This window comes from Callospermophilus lateralis, unplaced genomic scaffold (genome assembly GCF_048772815.1).
Source record: "Callospermophilus lateralis isolate mCalLat2 unplaced genomic scaffold, mCalLat2.hap1 Scaffold_43, whole genome shotgun sequence".
NCBI lineage: Eukaryota > Metazoa > Chordata > Mammalia > Rodentia > Sciuridae > Callospermophilus > Callospermophilus lateralis.
In genome coordinates this window covers 4,527,212-4,546,111 of record NW_027514380.1, presented here as the reverse complement: position 1 = coordinate 4,546,111, position 18,900 = coordinate 4,527,212, and the positions used below count along the sequence as shown (strand labels likewise).

The 18,900-nt window shown below is 43.7% G+C and overlaps 1 protein-coding gene across 1 annotated transcript in view; it reads right to left on the bottom strand.

Annotated features, from left to right (window-relative positions):
* Positions 1-18,440, bottom strand: part of LOC143389021 (BH3-interacting domain death agonist-like) — a 38,053-nt gene extending 19,613 nt beyond the window's left edge. The window contains exon 1 of the mRNA XM_076842376.1: positions 18,415-18,440. The gene's annotated coding sequence lies outside the window, so the exon portion shown is untranslated. The remainder of the gene's footprint in view (positions 1-18,414) is intronic.
* Positions 18,441-18,900: the final 460 nt, after the last annotated feature.

Here is an 18,900-nt window from a genome sequence, read left to right as displayed (position 1 = left end):
TTCCTTTTGCCTTTTTGTGATACTGGGAATTGAACCCAGAGGTGCTTTACCACTGTACTACATCCCCAGCCCCGCCCCCCTTTTTTAAAAAATATTTTTTTTAGTTGTAGTTGACACAACACCTTTTATTTATTTATTTATATGTGATGCTGAGGATAGAATCCAGGGCCTTGCATGTGCTAGGCAAGCGCTCTACTGCTGAGCCACAACCCCAGCTCTCCCAGCCCTTTTTATTTTGAGACACAGTTTTGCTAAGTTGCCGATACTGCTCTCAAACTTGTGATCCTCCTGTCTCAGCCTCCCAAGTAGCTGGGATTACAGGTGTGCACTACTGCAGCTACCCAGTGTCCCAAACCTGGGCAGGGCAGCATCTCCTTGGCTAATATATGGTCACTCTGTCCTCATAGTCCTATTCAAAGATGATAGCTGACTCCCAGAATTTCTTACAGAACAAATGAATATTAACTGTGTGCACCTACCTCTCATATCCCCCCACCACCCACAGACCTTGAGATCACTCAAATATGGCACTGCAAGAACACATGAAACAGAAGTCAGGAGAACCCAATTCTGCTCGTCTCCAGGTCCATCACTTAGCTAGCTATGTGTCAATGTGTGCCACATCCACCATTAGCCAGCATGAACACATGTCCAAGGTACAGCACTATGAACAGAAGAGGCACACAAAGGCAAATATGACCTATAAAGGGTTTATGTACAAAATACATAATTATAAAAAAACTATGAAAAAAGTGTGTTCTACATTAAGAATATGGTCATTAATTCATCCATCAACTATCCAAGTGTCCACTATATGCCAGGTGCCAGGAAAAGCTTAAACTGTATGATATAAAATAAGGCATGGAAAAAAAATGAGGCATAAAATTCCACCTACATTTGGAATCTGGAGAAGAAAAAGTGCCACCTAGATTTAGGGCTGATAAGTATGAATTAACTAGAAAAAGGAAAAGAAAAGGCACCACTAACACTTTGCTTTTCTGTTCCTTGTTGCCTTCATCAAAAAAATAATGTTCTAGGTGCAGTGGCACTGCCTATAATTCTAGCTTGGAGGCCAAGGTAGGAGGCTGGAGTTGTAGCTGAAGGTAGAGCGCTTGTATTGTACATGTGCAAAGTCCTGGGTTCAATTCCTAGTACCACCAAAAAAGGAGAGAGGAAAAGGGGGGGCAGGGAGAATGGGCTTGGAGAAGGGAATTCCCCCTGCCCCATCGTCTTAAATGAACACCTGTTGAACATTTTATTTAGCTCATTATTTAATGGGGAAAACAATAAAATGTTAAAATTATTCAAAAGAGCCACATGTATAAGCAATGGGAAATCAGAAAAAAAATAGAGATGCAAAACTGGCCAATATCCAAAAGGTGAAAATCAATTGCATTCAACTGGGCAAAGTTCATTTGCACTTTTTTTTTTTTTGAGAAAGAGATTTTTTTTTAATATTTATTTTTTAGTTTTCGGTGGACACAACATCATTATTTTTATATGGTGTTGAGAATCAAACCCAGCGTCCTGCACATGCCAGGCGAGCACGTTACCGCTTGAGCCACATCCCCAGCCCATCATTTGCACTTCTATGAACAAAATCATTAGTCCGATCATTTGTATTGACAGTTTTCTATAATCTGACAACAATAAAATAGCTCAAAGGCTGTGAAAGTATATGGAAAAGACCCAGTTGCAGGGCTAGGGATGTAGTCCAGTGGTCAAGTGGTGCTTAGCATGCTCAAGGCCCTGGGTTTAGTCCCCAACACCAAAAAAATAAAAATAAAAATTCTAAAAAAGGTCTAGACTTGTTAGATGGACATAATTCTTTCTTTCCTTCTTTCCTTTTTAGTGTGTGTGGGGTGCGAAGGCATTTTACCACTAAGCTATATCCCCAGCCATATATATAGTTTGTTTAAAGACAGAGTTTCACTAAGTTGCAGAGGCTGGTATTGAACTTTTGATCCTCTTGCCTCAGAAGTAGTTGGCATTACAGGTTTTGCCACCTGCCGGGCTTACCTGATAATTTCCATAGGTGCAGCAAGAGGGCTAACAAGCTAAACCTCCTTATATTTCTTTTGCAAATATAAAATCATAATACAGTATAGAATAAATGCTAAAGCCATAAAGGCAACTTCTGTCTGGAAATTTTCATAACGTATCTCTCAGATTGGACTTTTTTTTGGGGAAACTAAACTAGCTACACCTTTATCCCTTTTTATTCTGACACAGGATCTCAATAAATTGCCCAGGGTGGCCTGGAACTTGTAATCCTCCTACCTCACCCTCTAAACTAGCCAGGATTACAGCACCCAGCACAGACTGGAATTTTAAAAGCTTCTAGTATTTGCTATTCTGAGGGAAGAATACCATATCTAAGAAACTGTACCTAGTTTCACCCACAAAATCTGTAAATGTTCTGGAATTCCTGTGTGGGATAAATGAAGGCCAACCAAATGAGAGGTACAAAGGCAATTTATTCAGAGCTTGCTATAGCAGGGAGTCAGTCCCCATCCCAAGAGGTAGAAAAAAGGAAGGCTTTGATGTGCCTTGGCTAGAGGCTGCTGGCATGGGGAAGCTGGAAGTAGAAGCTGGGCATCCCACTGACTGATTAGGAGGCATGTGTGGCTTTCTCAGTTTGGTCCCAAGTTGGAGACAGGAACAAAAATTCGGAAAGCTGTCAGTTCTTTATCATATCCTGGCCAACTGAGGCTGGCAGAAGTCATTGTTTGGTTTGATGAATTGTTACTAAAGATAGCAATCAGGCTTCCCACAGGTTGCCTTATACAGCAGGCTGGCATGAGGGCAGTTTGTAGTAGATAAGGGGCTGTTTTTCCAAGCTGGCTTTTGCTGACTTTATGTCAGAATTCTGGGTGGGTTTTGTTTTGTTTGTGTTTGTTCTTTTGAGGTAGGGTCTTGCTATGTTGACCAGGCTGGTCTTGAACTCTGGAGCTCAAGTGATCTTCCTGCCTCAGCCTCCTAAGAACTACAGACATGTGGCATGACATCTGACTGCAGCTCTATTTTTATATATGGTCTGGTCCTTGTCTGTATATTCAGCCTTTTATCTTCCTTATTCAAGTCTCCCAAATATCTTAAATTTCTGGGCCTACTAGGAAGTGACCTTCCTTACTTCCCTATAAGCCAGGGAGTAGGCCAATTTTCCTGGAGGGAGGCTTTGTAGGTATTTGTTTACAAAACATCAGTCTCAATTCCTTTAAAAATGGCTTGTCATCGCTGGGCATGCCAATAATCCCAGCAACACAGGAGGCTGAACATAGTAAGACCCAGTCTCAAATTAAGAAAAATAAAAAGGGCTAGGAATGTAGCGCAGTGATAAAAACACCCATTACATTTTATACTCAATACCAAAAAACAAATAAATAAAAATGGGTCATCATTGCTGATTACTTGAGCATCATTAAAAAATATGCTATTCCAAGTAAGGTTCTGTTTACACTATCAATTCATCCAATTATATCCTAGTTTTTAAAAATATGGGCACAGATGACAGTTCCTTAAGAAAATCAGCCAGGCATGGAAGTGCACACCTGTAATCAGAACAGAAGAATGGATAGTCAAATTCTGAGAGTATGACCAGTACGTAACTATCGTAACAAATTTGATCAATGCTTTCGCTAAGAATAAAAATGTATTATGGGATTGAGGGTGCAGCTTAGTGGTGGATGTTGCCCAACATGCAAAAGGCACTAGGTATGATCCTTAGCACTGCAGTAAAAGAAAGAAAAAAAGATTAAAAACACACAAACATTGGGGCTGGGATTGTGGCTCAGTAGTAGAGCGCTCACCTAGCACGAGTGGGACCCGGGTTCGATCCTCAGCACTACATAAAAATAAAGGCATTGTGTTGTGTCCATCTACAACTAAAAAATAAATATTTAAAACACACACACACACACACACACACACACACACACATGCACACATGCACACATGCACACATACACAGAGCTGCACCACTGGTACACTTATTTTTCTTTTTCATAATGCAAATAACCAAATATTTGAGATTTTCCAATGGTACTAATTTAGAGTCTTTTTCTGTTTTGTTTTGTTTTTTGATACTGGAAAACCTGGGTGTTTTACCACTGGGCTCCATCCTCAGCTCTTTTTGTTTTTTATCTTGAGACAGGGTTTCACTAAATTGCTTAGGGCCTCAATAAGTTGCTAGGGCTTGTCGTCATCCTCCTGTCTCAGTGTCCCATGCTATCCTAAAAGGGTTGGGATACAGGTCAGTGGTACAGTGTAAAACAAAACCAAACAAAAATCTCACACACACACACAAAATAATTCTTCTAAATTCAGGGTATTATCTTTGGAAGGCAAGGTCAAAGTGTTGCCAGGTGTCTTGATAAGACACTATCAAGAAAGGATCATACATGCCTAAGAGAGGAGACTTGGTTATCCATTAATGAAATTCACAAACCTTGGCTCTTTCATAAGTGATGAACCTTTGTTCTTTGGTTTTCCCCTTAAAAAAAAAAAATCAAGAACTTAACAAAGTCAACATTCGGCCATACAGAGTCTCTGTTATCCCGTGGATTATGGATAAAGTAAGGAATAATCTTTCATTTTGAAGTGAAGGCATTAATGAGTAAAATAAAAAAGTAAACACCAAAGCAAGCAAGCGATGACGTATTTCATAGCTTCTTTTCAGACTCAGGTGTAATAAGCTATCATGATAATCACTTTTCAGGTTCTGGCCTCTACTTTTGTCCCCCTGTATTATGGTATACACTGGGAAATCACTTTAGGAGAGGGTATCTGAGGCCCTTTTCAGAGAATCTATCAGGTCAAAAGTATTCCGTAATAAACTGAGTGCAGGGACGTCTGTAGTCCAAGCTAACGAAGAGGCTAAAGCAGGAAGATCCTTTGAGCCCAGAAGTTTGAGACTAATGTGGGCAACATACCGAGACCCCATCTCTAAAATAAATAAATAAATAAATAAATAAATAAATAATTCACAACAATATTGACATTATTTCTCTCACAAAGGCATAGTAGAATTTTCTAGAGGCTGGAAGATATGGATATTACAACAGTCTGAGAAGTTAGATGTCTTGCGTTCACCCAGATATTTAAGAAATTTGCAAAATAACATGAAACCATGTTGTTCTTCTCAATAAAAATGTTGTTTTGTAAAATACAAATACTGTTTAAAATATTTATGCTAACAAGCAATTTCATACATTTCAAATGACTTAATAAGCATTTAAAATTTTTGTTTTAATTTTAACATAGAAAATATTAATAGATAAAACCCATTTAATTAAAAGGCTTTTGGTTCCTAATTTTTATGTGTAAAGAGATCTGGAAACCAAGCAATTGGAAGAAATATACTACCCCATTTCTTTGAAAAATAAAAGCATATCCACAACTGCTTTTGTATTCCATACTAGTTATAACTAATTATTATACGTAAAAAATAGATATATTAGTTCTAATGAACTGGGAGGTGACAATTGGAGAGCTATCTGTCACATACAAACATTTTAGCAGATGTTTATAAACACAACTTTTTATAGCTACACGTCCCTTTTATGCCTTTTTTAGTACCAGGGATTGAACTTGGGGGTGTTTAACCACTGAGCCACATCCCTAACCCTTCTTGTGTTTTGTTTTGAGACAGGGTCTAAGTTACTGAGGCTGGCCTTGATCTTGTGATCCTCCTGTCTCAGCCTCCAGAGTCACTGAGTACAACACCATGATGACTTCTTTTATGCTTTCTTTCTTAAGTATTATTTTTGGACACAATACCTTTATTTATTTTTTATGTGGTGCTGAGGATCGAACCCAGGGTGTGCACATGCTAGGCAAGTGCTCTACCGCTGAGCCACAACCCCGGCTCCTTCTTTTATGTTTTCTTGAAGTGAAAAGTACATTCATTAACACCAGCCAGAGATATAACCTGTTTAGAAATTTTAAAAAGTTTAAAAGTGCGGGGTGTGGTGGCACATGCCTATGATCTCAGTGACTCAGGAAGCTCAGACAAGAGGATCACAAGTTCAAGGCTAGCCTAAGCAACTCAGGGAGGCCCTGTCTCAAAATAAAAAATATAAAAAGGGCTGGGGATGTAGTGGTAAAGTGCCCCTGCATTCGATCCCTAGTGCCAAAAGAAACAAACAAAATCCAAAGTCTAAAAGTTATGCCTGATAATCAATGTTTTGATATTCTGTATTATAAATTATGTGGACATAAAATGACAACTCATTAATTATCTCAATTCAGTTTTTAAGTTATCTAAAGCTTTACCTTCCAATACCATTAAAATAGAAACAATTGTCAAGTCCGGGGATGCAGCCTGTGACACAGCATGGTGCTTGGCATGCATGAGTTCCAGTATTTGATTCCCAGAACCAAAATAATTAAAGTCAAAGCATGAATGATTTAATTTAAGTAAATGCAAATTTACAATTTTTAAAATTTTTTTATTTTTTAGTTGTAAATGGACACAATACTTTTGTTTATTTTTATGTGGTGCTGGGATCGAACCCAGTGCCTCATGCATGCTAGGCAAGTGCTCTACCACTGAGCCACAATCCCAGGCCCAATTTTACAATTTTTATAATGTTAAACATTGAGTAATGTTAGCTGGTCATGGTGGCACATGCCCATAATCCCAGTGATTTGGAAGGCTGAGGCAGGAGGATCTTGAGTTCAAAGCCAGCCTCAGCAATTTAGCAAGGCCCTAAGCAACTTAGTAAAACCCTGTCTCAAAATAAAAAGCAAGGGCTAGGGATATGGCTCAGTTGTTAAGCACCCCTGGGTTCAATCACCAGGTCCCCAAAAAAGGAGTAATGTTAGCGGATTTAAGTAAACCTGTATAAGTTTAAGGTAGAGGGAAAGCAAGTAGAATAAAATAAAATGTATACTTGTGGGTTGTATCCCCACTACTGGAAAGGGAGAGAGGGAGGGGGAGGGAGAGAAAGAGGGGGAAGGAGGGGGGAAGGAGGGGGAGAGGAAGGAAGGAGGGAGTGGGAGGGAGTGGGAGAGAGAGGGAGTAGAGGGAGGGGGAAGGAGGGGGAAGGAGGGGAGGAGATGCCATGTATAAACAAAAACCAAGAGGAAACACAAATTGAAGGGTGGGGCCCCAAGAGAAACTTAGTCAACAAACTTCTTAGTCAACAAAGTTCTTCTGTTGCTTGGAATTCACCTAGGACCAGGTGGATCCACTGAGTAAGCTTTTCAGTGGCTGATCTTCAAAACTGCCAAAGGGTAGTTTAAAATAAAGTGGGCTGGGGCTGTGACTCAGTGATAGAGCTCTTACCTAGCATGTATGAGGCCCTGGGTTCAATCCTCAGCGTCACATAAAAATAAATAAATAAAATAAAGGCATTGTATCTATCTACAACTAAAAAAAAAGGTGAAACCTTGACTTTGATACAAATATAAAATGACAAAATGATATGTGTCAGAGATTTCATCTAGCTAATTAATTAATGAAGGAATCAATAGGATGCTTCAACCATTCTAGGATTACTAGGTGCCTGCTAGTTCTAGTACACACTTCCATGGATATAAAACTAACAGTACAGAGCTTCAAGAAGACAACCTCTGCTCTTTGTGGGGGTGACACTCAAGCCTTTGGGTGCTCACAGACCTAGACTTCTCCTTCCCATGGTCTCTAGGACCACAGTTTGCCTAACTGGCTGACTTATTCCTTTGGGAATTGACACTTATCAGTTTGGTCAGGGGTTTTTGCTGACACTCTCACTCCAGAAAAACACATGAGGCAGGCCACACTTCCAATCACTCAGCCAAACTGAAATTTACAGGAAAGAAGAAGCTGGCATTTAGAGCAATGGTCCAGTCCAACTCCTTTGTACCTAGGCTAGTCTGAGCTCCCAGGCCCTGGAGTCTTTTCTGCAGACACTAGTGACATTCCTTAGAAATGCAAATGATCTCTTTTTACTCTGTCTCACCACCCCTACTTCATTTTCAAGGGCATGGGAACTACTTATCTAATCACCCTCTGGTTTTCAACTCTGGCTGCAACTGGAACCAATGGGGAAGCTGTTAAACATACTAATTCAGCATGAGTTTATATACAGAAAAGCCCAAAGAATCCACCAAAAATTATTGGGACTAAAACATGAGTAAAGAAAAGTTGTAGGATATAAGCATTTTCAGAATCCATTGTATTTCTATACACTAACAATAAACAATCCAGAAATTAAGAAAACAATTAATTTGTGCCAGGCATAGTGAACATGCCCATAATTCCAGCAATTTGGGAGGCTGAGGCAGGAGGATTGCAAGTTCAAGACCAGCCTTAGCAATTCAGTGAAGACCTTAAGCAACTTAGAGAGACCCTGTCTCCAAAAAAAAAAAAAAAAAAAAGGCTGTGGATGTGGCTCAGAGGTTAAGCACCCTGGGTTCAATCCTCAGTAACAAAAAAAATAAAAACAAAGAAAGAAAACAGAGCTGAGGGTATAGGTCACAGAGCTCCTGGTAGAACACTTGCTTAGCCATGTACAAGGCCCTCGGTTCAATCCTCAAAACTGCAATACATACATACATACATATAGCAGCTGAGGGAGGGTAGCATAAGGAAGGAGGGGCCTCTTTATCAGATAATTTGGAACATCCCTTCATGAGTGTCTCTGGCACCACCAGGCCCACAGAAGTCAGGCATTCTGTATGTTAAAGCCCTCCGACACCTAATCTCCTGCTTCCAGGCCCTGAGTTTTCTAAAAGGCCTGTAGACACTGAGTGGGGCAAGATAGGCCAGCAAGGAGGGAGACAGTTGTCCCAGAGGCCATTCTAAAATGTCTACATGAGCTTTTGTCCTACTACCTTGTTCCTGAACTCTCTTTTTCTTCTTTATAGAGCTTAATTATGGAGAAAAATGGGATATTGCCAGGGATAAAGCACAGCACAGAACCTAAAACAGACAGGGGGCTGCTACCCATACTGTGCTTAGTCAGAGCTGGCAAGGAACAAGGGAGTCTACTGGCTAGACAGAAAGGCCTGCATGGGTATCAGCGGTCCTCCTGCCTCCCAAGCTCTGGCAGAAAAATTTCTTTCCTCCGCTGTGAAAGGGGTCAAAGACCTACATCAGGGTGCAGGGGTGTGGGGGGTGGGGGGGCAGATTACTAGAACATAAAAAGATGCAGCTTTCACAGTCATCTCACAGATGTCTCTGGAGATGGTCACCATGGGCCCCAAACTCAGCTCCCTAGTCGACCAGGTAAGGATTTTGGAGGTAAGAGATCTCTAAGGTTCCTAATGGATACCCAGGAGAGAAAATAAGGCATTTCAGAGGTTGTACACCCTTTGGGGCCAAGTGGTCTTAGAGCCTGCTAGAATTTCTAGAGAAGTTTCAGTCAAGATTTCTCTATCTTGCCAGGTGTGGTGGTGCACACCTGTAATCCCAGTGGCTTGGGAGGCTGAGACAGGAGGACCTTGAGATTAAAGCCAGCCTCAGCAAAAGCAAGGTGCTAAGTAACTCAGTAAAACCCTGTTTTCTCTAAATAAAATACAAAATAGGGCTGGGGATGTGATTCAATGGCCAAGTGCCCCTGAGTTCAATCCCCAATACAAAAAAAAAAAAAAAAGAAAGAAAGATTTTTCTATCTCCTCCACTATACCAGGGCTTGCCTTGATGGACTCCAGAGTCCCCAGATGGTGCTTAGCCTGGCTGTGTTCCCTCTACTTCCTACACACACATGTAGAGGCAGTTGAGTCTGGAAGAAGAGAGATAGTCCTAATGCAGTGACTTTCCTAGAACTCAAAGCTTAGGGTTCACCCACTGAACCCCACAGTGACTTCCTGTTCCTTGTCTCCAAAGAGATGAATGCCCAAGGCAGGAGCCTCTCCAGCCCCCTCTGATGCCAAATCTTATGTTAATAACACACTGGCTGAGCTGAGGCTGTGGGTGGGGAGTGACTCATTCACCCAGCTGGCTTATGTGCTGAATTGAGGTACATAGATTTTTGAGACATCTATGTTCAAAGGATCAGAGTTCCCCAGCCCTAGTTCACTCTCCCAGACTGTCTACCAGGAAGGACACATGCCTACCACCTCACCTTCATGCCACAGCCCCAAATGCCCCTGGACCCTGCTTCCCTTCCTGGCTCTGAGTCCCTAGTCTTATCCAGTACTCCTGCTGCTCTCAAATCTTAATGGATCTTCAGTCCTCCCACTCTGACCTCAGCCAGCTCCCCCTACAGAAACAGCTGAACCCCACTGAGATCATATGCATGTTAAGAGGCTCAGGTCTTTCAAGCCCAGAACAGAATTTCTAAAGGTAAACAGGTCCTGTTTGGTTTGAACTTGCAATGTAATCTCACTTTCCCCATGTGCAAAAAGGACCACCTCCTGCCTTGTGGGGACCAAATGGAAAAACAGAAAGGTCCCCAAATGCCACTTGAAGAAGGTCTTCCCCTTCTCTTTGGCTCTGGAGGACAGAGACTCAAGTAGGAGCTCTTGGGACATGTTCTGGGCTCAGGACTACAGTCACCTCAACGCTTATCCATGTGGGATGCACATTACCATTAATGGTCACAACTGTAGAACTTCACAGAATTAATGTAAGAATTAAAATACAGACTGTCCCAACTTTTATTTTTCCACTTTCTGATGGTTGGTGTAAAAGTGTACTCCTACAACTATTACACTTTTCACTTTCTGTATAATATTCAATAAATTACATGAGAGAGTCAATAGTTTTTTATCAAACAGGCTTTGTGCTAGGTGATCTTGCCCAACAGTGGGCTAACATGAGTGTTCTGAGCACATGTAAGGTTGACTAGGCTAAGCTAGGATGTTTGGTAGGTCAAGTAAATTAAATGCCTTTATAACTTAACAACCATTTTTTAATTTATGATCATATAACAATGATTTGGGGAGTCTTTTTTTTAAGGTACTGGGGATTGAACCCAGAATTACCACTGGACTAACCCTTTTTATTTTCTACTTGGAGACTCAATAAGTTGCCCAGGCTCACCTTGAACTTGAATCCTACCTCAGCCTCCTGAATCACTGGGATTACAGGTATGCATCACCAGCCAGGCAGGCTCCAAAAGTTCCCTTGGATGTGATAAGGAGGCAACTCCAAGAATCCAAGAACCCAAGTGAAGGAGATGATGATGCTCTTGAAAGAGGGAGCCCCATGGATTTTCTGCTTTTTGTCCCTCTGAACTCCCTTTTCTTCTCATAAATGCTGTCTATGCCCTTAAGCCCTAATGAACATAGAGATTTGACACGAAAAGATTATCTTTGTCTTCCTCAATGCTAGCTTTGAAGGTTGTCTTCTTCCAGAAACTTCTGTCTCCAGAGCTTTAGTAGAGTGATGTGCAGTAGAACCTTCTACCCCAATAATAATGGGTTTAGTGGAACACAGCCCCATTGTAAGATGAGGAGCATCTGTATATATTCATGCAAATTAAATGAAATATGGATGCAGAGATGCCTAATAACAAAAATACAAGAATATTATTGTAGCCAGGTGTGCTATCACACCTGTATTGCCAGCAACTTGTGAAGCTGAGACAAGAGGATCTCAAGTTCAAAGCCAACCTCAGCAACTTAGCAAAGAACTACTCAACTTAGCAGGACCCTGTCTTAAAATAAACAACGAAAAAGGATGGGGATAGAGCTCAGTGATAAAGCCTCTCTAGGTTCAATCCCCAGTACCCCCCCTACACACAAAAGAACATTATTGCTGGCCGTGTAATAAAGACTTAAGACTCTTCATTTTTGCCTGTAAATATTAAGTGGGTAACTAGTAACTAAAAATAGGATTAAAAACTTGGCAACTCTGCCTCCATTTTGCATGTGTCTTCTCTGCTCTGAGTTACCTTGGATTCTAGGAATAGGTCTGATTGGTAAATATCTTGTGATGAGTAGAACCCCTCTTCCCCTTCCTAGTAAAAAACAGTAACTTTCTTTTTGCTGACAAGACCCTCACTGACCAATCCAAATGTAATGGACCAGATCATTCCTGTCCAAGATTATAAGAGGAACTTAGGCAATGATTCTTTACTTAGACCTGCAGATGCTCAACCGGTAACTAAAAGTAGGGTAAAGTTGGGCATCTCTGCATTTATTTCATATCTGTCTCCTTTATCACCTTCAATTTTGTGATCTGCTCAGCTCTTCATAATCATTTAAGGAATGTTCATATAAAAACTAGTAATAGTCCTAAATTTACCTAATCTATATCATCCCCCTTCAAGACTGAGGTAAGATTTGTGGTGATACCCTCTTTTAGGACCCTAGAGGAGTGCCTAGAAGCTTCCAGTCATTTCCCTACACTTTCCATGTAAAGTAGATCCCTACAGGCAAGTCACCCTATAATGCAACTGCCCTCCCCCAAGCAGGAACAATTGTCTCATGGGAACCAAATTGCTTCCTTCCAGGATCACTTAATAGATAAATATCCTGAGCAGCAAATGGAGATGGCTTCCTCAAGTGACAAGGACTTAGTCGAAGCCACCTCATAGAACCAGAAATAAAATAACCAGACCATAGTTTAACTAAGGCTGCTTGAATATGTGTAACTCTTGCCCTTGCCCCAATTCTTCCTCTGTTTAAACCTAAAGTTCCTGTGAGCATCAGGAAGCATGTGACTCTGCCTTCCCAATATGGTCATTTGATTAAAGTTTCTTTCTTTCTTTTTTTTTATCATTACCTTTTCTGTTTGGTTTTTGGATCTTGGAATTCCTGGAGTCAGCTATCTCTCCTAGGGCTCGGGTAATAAGATGAACCTTCTTTGTCAGATGTGCGAACCCTCTAGCTATACAAATCCCACTTTCTTGCCCTTTTTTTTTCTTTTTTTGTTACTAGGGTGCCATACCACTGAGCTACACCCCCAGCACTTTTTATTTTTTGAGACAGAGTCTTACAACATTTGCCCAGGCTGGCCTAGAACTTGTGATCCTCTTGCCTTAGTCTACTGAATCATTGGGATTATAGGCATGAGCCACCACATCTGGCCTTCGTTCCCCTTTCTATAAAACCCTGAATTAACTGTCATCCCCTTAAAGGTAGGGCTAAGGATGTAGGTCCTCTTGTCTTCCCAGTGCACTTACACTGATTCAAGTTCCTCTCCTCTGTTTGGTTTGTGGGGAAGGTGGCTAAACCTGATTTGCTGGGACCCTCAACCCTCTAGCCTAGGACTCCAGTAGCAGTCTCAGATAAAGGCTCATGGTCAAGGGTCCATATCAGACAAATTGGATTGTTCCAGCTCATCTACCCATACATTGCATTTGGAACCTCAAAGGCCAGCCTACCCCCACCCACCCACCCAGAGCACAGTACTGACTTCCTTCCTCTAAAGAAAGAAGACTGGTAAGCAAATAAGGAAGGAACCCAATCCTATGGTAGATGGCAACCTGCTCTGCTGGTCACCAGCATAGCCATCAGCATGGATGATTAACTGCAAGCTGGGGGATCCCATCTAGATGAACAAGTCCAGGCAGGAAGCTCTGCAGAAAGTTCCATGATGATCTGGACATCAAAGCAGATTGAGCACTAGTCCCAGACGACAGGGATCTCCCCAGCAGCAGCTGCCACACTGCTATGCTGCCCACTCCTGAGCCACAGCTGCCATGAGAACCCACACCCTTTCACTAGGGCAGAATGTCTTTCCAGTTATTCTGCATACCTAAGAGCAACCAACCCCCTCTTTAAGTCTGGTCTATGTCCAGATATAGTCTTTTAACCTTCAAAACTCCTCCTCCCTACAGGAGCCTATGATCCCAGTTACTCAGGAGAGGATTGCCAGTTCAAGAAAAGTCTGGGCAACTTGGCGAGACCCTGCCTCAAAAAAAAAAAAAAAAAAGAAAAGAAAAAGAAAAAGAAAAAAAAATTAAAAGAGCTAAAAAGGCTGGGATGTAGCTCAGTGATAGAACATCCCAGTTTCAATCCCCAGTACAGAACAAACAACAAAACAATAACAAAAAACTTTCTCCCTCCAAAGCTCACAAAATTCAAGGAAGTCCATTTGTAATACTGATAGTGGAGGGTAACTTAAACAAAACACTTCTTCCTTTTCTTTGGCCCCCTCCATTTCCTTCTTTCTTTATTTCTGCAGTGCTAAGGGTGGAACCCAGGGCCTCAGGCATGCCAGGCAGGCTGGTGCTCTACTACTGAGACATATCCCAGCTCTTCCTCTTTTTCTTAGTTGGTGTGTCTTTTCCAGAAAAGATCATAGGCACAACACCCATAAAGCCAACCAAGCAATCAATTTCAGGCAGAAACACTTCCAGAAATGGTTTCTTGAGATTCACTGAGATGGCCTTTTATTTAAAACATTACTATTTAGACCAAGAGAGGCAAACAGACAAAAAAGTGTGGGGGTGGGGGGAGGATAGAGTTGCAGGTAAAGAGTTGTGGGAATCTGCCAGGGTAGTTCTTGGGTAAAAATTCCACCAATGGGAGTCCTCTCTCACACACATCATTAGCTGCCTGTAACTTCAGAGGCCTGTCTGCCTCCTAAGGTCTAGCAAGGGAGGAGTCAACAGAAAGGCCATGGTGGTTGGGGTAAGTCAGTGGTACAGTACTTACCTAGCATGTCCCAGGCCCTGATGAAAGAAAAGAAAGGAAGAAAGAAAGAAAAGAAAGAAAAGAAAAGAAAGGCTACAGGTCATGGTCATTCTCTCTGCCGCTTACCCATGAATTTCTAATAGGCATGAAGGTGTGCAGGTAAGTAGGTTGCATTTAAATAGCAGAACAGAGAGAAGCCTTGGAGGTTGGCAATGTGGTGCAATGGTTATAATTAGGGCCCTGGAGTCTGAATCCCTCAGTTGTGGCCCTGGGCATATTATCTAACACCCCTTTTTGTCTGTTTCATCATCTGAAGAATGGTGATGCTAATCTAATCTCTGATTACTATAAAGCCTAAATAAGTTAACTAATAAACATATATAGCATTGTGAGGTGGAAGTTGCAACTTCCACCTATAGTTCCCACTACTCAGGAGGCTAAGGCAGGAGGATCACCTGAGCACAGGATTCAAGACCAGCCAGGGCAACATAGAGACCTCAACTCAAAACAAAAACAAAAACTTACAAATATATCTTCTGTGTATCAGGTACTCTGTATGTTATGGTTGGTTACATCCCCCACCCTTTGAGCCTTAGTTAGCTGTCTTCCTTAGATCTATCAGTGGCTTTAAACAAGGATACATGTGACCTCTTGGAGTGACCAGCCAGGTGGGCTAGCCAAGGAGCTGTTAATCCTGTTAATTGTGGAGACCAGATGAGATGAGCAGGGGTAGACATATAAGCTGGCCTCAGGGGGCACTGCAGAACTGTGCTGTCCTTCACAGCTGCAACCTGGCCAGAGATGCTGCCACAGAATGTGCTTCCAGAAGCCACTGTTCTACATCCTGGCTCCTTGCAGATTGACTTCAGAGCCAGCACTCTTGGTATTACCACCATGATTCACTCAGTCCCTGAGTAAGAAGGCTGCCTGTCCTTGAAAACTGATGGTTACAGACTCCCATTTGGTCACCAACCCCTCCACCTTGCTAGAAAGAGGACAAAAGGGAATATCAAACCACCCTAAGATACCATCTCACTCCAGTAAGATTGGCAGCCATTAGGAAGTCAAACAACAACAAGTGCTGGCGAGGATGTGGGGAAAAGGGTACTCTTGTACATTGCTGGTGGGACTGCAAATTGGTGCGGCCAATTTGGAAAGCAGTATGGAGATTTCTTGGAAAGCTCGGAATGGAACCACCATTTGATCCAGCTATTCCCCTACTCGGTCTATTCCCTAAAGACCTAAAAAGAGCACACTATAGGGACACTGCTACATCCATGTTCATAGCAGCACAATTCACAATAGCAAGACTGTGGAACCAACCTAGATGCCCTTCAATAGACGAATGGATAAAAAAAATGTGGCATTTATACACAATGGAGTATTACTCTGCATTAAGAAATGACAAAATCATAGAATTTGGAGGGAAATGGATGCCATTAGAGCAGATTATGGTAAGTGAAGCTAGCCAATCCCTTAAAAACAAATGCCAAATGTCTTCTTTGATATAAGGAGAGTAACTAAGAACTGAGAAGGGAGGAAGAGCATGAGAAGAAGATTAACATTAAACAGGGATGAGAGGTGGGAGGGAAAGGGAGAGAGAAGGGAAATTGCATGTAAATGGAAGGAGACCCTCAGGGGTATACAAAATTACATACAAGAGGAAGTGAGGGGAAAGGAGGAAAAATATAAGGGGGAGAAATGAATTACAGTAGAGGAGGTAGAGAGAGAAGAGGGGAGGGGAGGGGGGGGGATAGTAGAGGATAGGAAAGGCAGCAGAATACAACAGTCACCAGAATGGCAATATGTAAATCAATGGTTGTGCAACTGATGTGATTCTGCAATCTGTATATGGGGTAAAAATGGGAGCTCATATCCCACTTGAATCAAAGTGTGAAATATGATATATCAAGAACTATGTAATGTTTTGAACAACCTACAATAAAAATTAATTTAAAAAAAAGGGAATATCATTCATTGCCTTTCACAAGGCTGAGAATGCTAGCCTAGAAGGCTCTATCATCAAACCTCCATCCTCCTCCTGGTCCTCATCCTTCCTTCAAAGTCCAAAGGCCTGGGTGTGGCTGGGGCTCCTTGCAAGGCCCATTTATACTCATTTGCAAATAAGTGTTCCTCCCCAGGCATTCCTTGCACAGCCTGGACTCCTGTGGAAAAACCATGCCCTTATTCATCCTTCAGAGAGCCCCAGTAGTCTGGCCTTCTTTGCCAGTCCTATCCTACTGCAGATCAATTATAGAAACATGTCCCCGCAGTCTTAGGTCTCCATTCCTGAGGCAGCACTTTGTTCCTCAGGAAAACAATCCCAAGTGAGATGCCTGCTCTTTTCTTTTTTTTTTTTTTTTAGATTTTACAACTTTATTTTTTTATGTGGTGCTAAGGATCAAACCCAGTGCCTCACACATGCTAGGCAAGTGCTCTACCACTGAGCCACAACCCCAGGCCAAGATGGCTGCTTTTAAACTTCAGCTATTAAGTGCTGACCCTACTCTCATTCCATCCCTGGTCAGGAGGGACAGAAGAGGCAAGGTCACACTTAGCTGCAGGTAAGGCTTGGCATGTGTCATCTTCCCAAGAAGGCCCCCCTCACTATAGTTTGGTGCTCGCTCTCTCTCCTATTTACCCCTGGCTGCCAGACCACATTCTCTTCCAGGCACAATCATGGCTAACTCCTAGGGATGTCAGGCAGTCTTCAGGGTCTGTCCCAAGATGGCAAAGCCCCAGCGCAGGAAGCCCTCCCCATCTCAGAGCCTGCCAAGTGCCCTGACCAGGTGGAGATGGAATGTGGAAAAACCATATCTTTTTTGCAGCTTCCACTAGCTCTCTTCCATAGCAGGTCAGCTGAGCTACTACTGGCTTTGAAGATGTCTCAGAAGATTGGTCAAGTGTAGCCATGAAATAAGTCAGGGGCTCTGGGATGTATCCCCAGGTCTGCCACATGAAAGGTAATCCCGGCCAAGAAGGGGCAGAGCTACAGAGTCCTTCCCTGTGTTCCTCAGTCTATCCCCTCACAGCCATCTCTGGTCTTATCCTGACCCCAGCACCAGCTGCACATTCATATTTGTTGAATGAATGAATAAACCCTTGCTAGCCCAGCTACTTGGTGGATGAGAGTTTCAGGACTCTCTGGGGTTTCCAAGCGGCCCTGTGGGCTGCCACTCCCGCCACGTTTGTGGAGCCATGGAGCTCTGAACTCTGAGGCACCAGCAAGTATAGGGGAAGTGCCCTGGACTGGAGTACCGTCTGCATCTGTGCTGGGGTTCCGGATCTGCCACAGAGCAGGTGTGAGGCAAGAACCTGTCCTTCCTGTTAGCTTTCTCATCTCTAGAGATGGCCGGGGCTGAACAGTCCACGGAACCCTGGCGGAGGTGTCTGTGGCCTCGCCTCTCCCGGCTCTCTCAAGCACCTGCGGGTGAGGGGCGCGGCCCGCCCGCCCCGCCGGCGTCCACGTGAAGAGAAGACAACAAAGCCAGTACCGCCGCCCAAAGGGAGGACCATTGGGCCACAGATGAGAACATGGGGTTCCGCTACCTTGTCCAGGACCCCTGCTGCGGGGCGGGCGGGCTACAGGGGACGCGCTCCCGCGTGTGCGGGCTGCCCACGAAGGGGCTGGGCAGAAACGAGGTTGGCGGCGGGGCGGACCCACGTCTGGGCTGGGGGCTCTCACCCGACGCCAGGCGCAGGGCGGCGGAGTGCTCCGGGAAACACTTTGAGGCGTGCGTCTCTCCAGCCCTCCCCTGGTCCCGACCCAAAGCGCAGACAGCCCGAGACCGAGATGAGGAGAACGCGGGCGGTGTGCCCCAACCTGAGCTCGGTGGAGACCCCTTAGATGGCACCGAGCCGGGGAACACAGGGCCGGGCGCCCAAGAGCCAAGGCATACTCACCACCCAGACGCCGCGCAGGAATTCGGGCGCAGGGCGGGTCCGCACCAAGGCAAAGTCCCCAAAGCGCACGGAGAGAGCCCTGACGCGGGCCGGATGACCAGCTTCCGTCCCTCGCGCCCTCACGAGGCGCCCCGCCTCCGACCGCGCCGCCCCGCCTCCGACGCGCCTCCAGCTTCCCGCCTCCCGCCTGCCTCTGGGGAAACTGAACACCGGCCAGGCTGGGAGTGAGCGAGAAAGGGGAATCCCAGAGCCGGCTGGGGAGGTCTCCAAATCCGGGATTCTGTCCCGCCACAAGGGCTGCCACGGCCTGATTCTGGCCCGGCACAAAAATTGGTAGCAATGAAAATGACATTGGCTTCACTCATCTCTTGTCAGGGTTGGCACCTTCAAACAATTGTTATAGCTGTCAAATTTGGCCACTTATTCCAACGTTGCCAGGACAATTCCTAAGGCTTTTGGTGAGGAACTGCTTTCGGAGTCCTCCCA